This window comes from Lampetra planeri, chromosome 39, assembly GCF_965212315.1.
Source record: "Lampetra planeri chromosome 39, kcLamPlan1.2.h2, whole genome shotgun sequence".
NCBI lineage: Eukaryota > Metazoa > Chordata > Hyperoartia > Petromyzontiformes > Petromyzontidae > Lampetra > Lampetra planeri.
In genome coordinates, this window is record NC_136145.1 from 8,303,185 (window position 1) to 8,308,222 (window position 5,038).

A 5,038-nucleotide genomic window follows, 5' to 3' on the forward strand; every position below is an offset into this window, starting at 1 on the left:
CGAAGCAAAGTGCCGACTACACCGAGCATCTTCTTGTTTCCACTGATCGTAAAAAAAAAAGAAACAAGTGCAGTGCCCCCAGGAGACTAGGTGACCGTGGAATTCAGGACGATCGTGTGGCCTCCGTGGTTGATTACTGCAGGGGAGCGAATCAATATTAACCTTCATAATTTAGAAAAATGGGGTCAATTAGGGCTACATACAATGCAAATGAGTTAGTTTGTTACTATACCCTTTGGTTCTTTCGGTAAAGTCACGAAGGTATAAAGTAAAATAGATCACGACGTTTTGGGCGGAACACAAGCGTCCGTCATCAGGTGAGAAAGCATGGTCTGCTGCTGATACAGACTGTTTTAAAAGGTTTGAAATGGTTGTAGCCCAAGGGTCATAAAGAAGTGGCTGGGTCTAGTGATGTTAATGTGAGAAATTCGCATGTTAGTTTGTTACTGTTTAGCTCCCATTAAACAGGGTTCTCCAATAACACTGCCACAGATATTTTTTTTTATCGTTTTAGATTGTAATAGAACATGCAAATGCTTTTAACATAGATGAAAAGATCTGTACAAGTCACCGAGTAAGCGAATGCGATTTTATGCGGCTGAAGACTTGGCAGTTAAAAACAAATTCAATGCATTTGAATGAATGCAGACTGATTAGTGGCACTGGGCTGGTGGTTTACGCTTACCCGCAATACAAATCAAGTTCTCAAATGTCGTTTTATCTCAACCCCATGAAACAATGAACACAAAAACACCACTACGTACGGACTTGCCAAAGCTACACGTGGTAGATTGCCACTTTAGTTATTTTAAACCCTCTTAGCGCTTACCGCTTTTCGACGCTAAAATTGAACAAAACTATCTATAACTAATTCTAGATATCTAAAACTAGCCTTTTGTCCGTTTAAGGACGGGTGTATTGCAGCAAATCTGAAACTTACAAGCGAAAAGCAGACCGCGACGTGATATTCATTGCATCAATGCGTGTGCACTTTGTAAGGGTGCGGTGACACAGCCCTATTTCATTTTAAGGTTATAATCCCTTGTTCATCATGACGTTCTTTTTACTTTGATGTCTCAATAGCGTTACAGAGATCGCGTGACGTGAGGGTTGTAAGTTGACGCCGAGGAGGGGGGAGGAGGCACCTCGGCCCCCATGTGGAGTGACGTCAGCCACTACTTATGAATGGGGGGGGGTGTCCATTTGGAGGATGTCACCTTATTATTGAGGGAGGCTGTTTGATGTGGAATGACGTCACCTGCTCATGATTATTAATGAGGGGGGGGGGGTCCATGTGGAGGGCGTAACCTTGACTTAAAGCTTTTGTGACTGCAGGAATTCATATTCCTTGGGTCTTTCGGTAAAGTCACGTAGATAGGTTTAAAGCAAATAACAAAAAACCACGTTTCGATCGCAACACAAGCGGTCGTCATCAGAACGACCGCTTGTGTTGCGATCGGGGGGCTGCTCGATGTGGAGTGACGTCACGAGCATTAAAGACAGACATTCCAGCAGCCTCTTGTTAAAACTGTAGGATTGGCAAGTTTACTTACACAATGTTATTCATCCCAAAATTAGTTTCACAATTTAAGATGGCTTGGTCAACAAAACTTTCGAGCACCGCTGTAACTTGTACAGCTGATGCATAATTGCACCTTTGTGGTGGTGTCGGATAAGCTCTTTATTGAAGGCCTAAAACATGACTTGGGTTGTTCTACGATTGCGCTAATTGCTTTCAAGACCACCAATGAGACACTTCTCTGCAGTTTCCACAGAAGTCGGAGGGCTCGAATGTAATGCAGCCCTTAATTATCAACATCACCCACCAGCGTTGCTATCAAGTTGGCGGGGGGGGGGGGGCTATTCTGGTACAAACAGTTCTAATTAAGGCTTTGTAACATTTGACACCATCAGCTCGTGTTAAGTAGAAGTACGCTATCTCTCCACGTCAATCATTAATTGGACACATCGGGCATCTAAAAAAAGTAATTAGTGGAAGAACGGCGCATGTCTCTGGCTTACTTTAGTAAAACTGACCATCTCACCAAATACAGATCTCATCGACTTTGCTTCTCAGGGGTGTGCCGAGTCGTTGCTGTCGAAATTTCCGAATTTGAATCCAGGCAGCCAGCCGTCCGTGATTAAATTGGGTTCTCAAGAGTCGCGAGTGATGCTCAGCATGGTCACCAATTAGCACTTGAAAGCCCAATCATATCCGATTTGCTTTTGTACTTAAGAGATTTTTGTTCAGGATTTTGGCTTCAAATACATAATACACACACGCTGTGATTTTTCTTTGGGTTTAACACGTAGACTTTCGCAACCAATATCCATGAGGTTTTTTTTACATGATCTAACCCAAAAAACATTATGGGTGATTTTTCTTTTATGTAGATTACTTTTGAAGCAACCTCAACGTTCTGCGCTATCATCTCCTAGAGATGCTCTACAACACAAGGTGGTGCACATTACTTCCTGCAAGTTCTGGGCCGAGCCATCAAAAGCACAATTGGAATTGGAAAAGATAAACCATCGAGTCTACTGATATGGGTCTCACAATTCAATTTTATTGGCCCGACAGAAAAATTGGCAACAAATGCCATCACGTGCTACCAATATCAACTCCGGCCAAATGAAATTAAGTGCAACTCAAATATTCTTTAAAATCAAACCATACAATACTCTATGGTGTTGGGCATGCACACTACCTACTGGTACAATCATGCCTGACATGGGAAAACACAATGGCCATGCCTCTCAACGACTACAACAAGATTAAGGTTTCCACTCCATATCTTTTTAAACCAACACGTTGGTCACAGATAAGTTGTGGCAGAAAGCTTGCAGTCCTGGTGGAAAAATCGCTCAAAACAAATTCTCCACACTGGATAAAGTCGCATGTCAATGTTCCTCTTGTTCTTCATTTAGCTGGGTACAACCATCACGACTTGCATCCACGTCACATAGCTCAACCCCATCATGCAATGAGAATACAAAGCTGGAATAAAAAAACCCCAACGGCTGAACATTCAGTAAAAAAAAACCACGGCACCTTTTATTCCATCTCGCTGTCCGTATCGGCAATTGTTCATTCGCTGAGATGCACGATGTACAATTACTACGCTCTTCGACCTTGTGCACGGTTGCACTTTGGTCTTGTCAAATACCTTTTCCTTTCAGACTTGCAAGGTGTTCGCTGAGATTTTTGCCCACTCTCATGCCCTCTCAAAAACCAAAGCTTCATTTCATAATTTTGGTACCTTGCTCACCCTTGTAATAAGTCTGGTTAAGTTATAAGCAGAATATTGAAAAAATGGTAGGACAGTATTCCCTTGTTATTCATTAATTTGCTAACCGCGATTTTGGCTATCCGCGAATCGCATCTGTAACTCTACACAACTGCATCAAGAGAAAGTGATGACAGTGATGAGAGCTAAAGATGAAGTAAATTTATTTATAAACTATTTTAAACTTGGTTTTTTATTGTATTAATTTCTATGTATTCAATAGCTTATTTATGCATTTATGGTAAGTGATTAAAAAAGGTTTTCATAGGCCAATATTTTATCCGCTAAATTTGCCGGTCACGAGAATGTCCGAAACGTAACGAATCCCTCGCGAATAAACGAGGGAATAGTGTAGATTGATAAATCTGTCCATTTCACAAACCATCACCTATCACTGTACTCTCTTTGGTGGCTACTGTTCTACTATAAAAGCGAAACAGAATTTGCAAATTGAAACAAATCCTAGTCTGTTCTGCTGGTGAGAAATACGAGACGAGATGCCGGGTTTCAACAAGTTATGAATGCCGAATAAGCGCTGGCGATAAAATGGGCCTGTGCCTGGCTCGGGCATTAACACCGCCTGCTGGCAAGGCATCAGCAATGTCTGTGATTTTGTTCCGCCTAAATTTCTCTAAGCCATCCAACAGCTGGGAACAGCAACTGATTCAGGAAAGCAATTGAAAACACATTTCCCCTTTAAGCGAAATATTTTAAAGTAAGCTATTTAATTTTGTTTGAATAAACAGACAATGTAGTACAACAACGTAAACAAAAGTCTCAATGTTTATTTGAATGATTGTACAACTAGCAACGTTACATGTGTATGCTAGAATGAAGGAAAAAAGCTTGGTTTAATTGTGGTTAATGAGTTGTGTATGGCTGTACAATTTAAGTGTAATGATCAAGCCAATGCAATTACAGAAAGTTAATTTAAGGAACACCTGAATTACATTGCACTCAAACTGAATTACAAAGTCTTGACTTAAAGCTTGCGTGACTGCAGAAATTAATATTCTTTGGGTCTTTCGGTAAAGCCACGTAGATAGAAAAATAACTAAGCGACACGTCTCGGACCGTGTTCGTGAACATAAGGCAAATCTCAAACACGGTAGGACCAATACCTCGGCCATGGCTGATCATTGTTTTAACGCTGTGGCACACGAAATATATTTTTCCAAGACGAAGGTGCTCTGCCATACCACTGGCAATCAACTAAATATTCGTTCATGAAGCCATTCAGATATATAAACACAGACAATTTAAACCGAGAAGATGGGTACAAACTGAGCAATCATTGCAAGAACGTTAGTCACCAGTTTAAGTCATAACTGGATGTGATGTTTCCATCCTACCTGCCGATGTTAGCAGTTATTTCGACTCACTAGTTACATTACCAGGTTAAATGTCTTTACATTAACAGGCTAAATGTCTCACTAACACAGCCACCGTTGCGGTGGTTCTCTTACATTGACATGCTAATCTCTCAATACAATGGCCACCTCCACAGCTTAGTCGTCGTGGAGATATCAGCTCTCCGATCTTACATTTACACGCAAATTTAATATCTAGCCCCACCCACTTAGCCTTGGGCTACACCCATCTCAAACCTATATAACATCCTGCCTCAACAGATATCCCGCTATATGTTTTCACTTGATGACGATTGCTTGTGTTGCGATCGAAACGTAGTGATATTTATATATTTTTCTATCTACGTGGCTTCACCGAAAGACCCAAAGAATATGAATTAC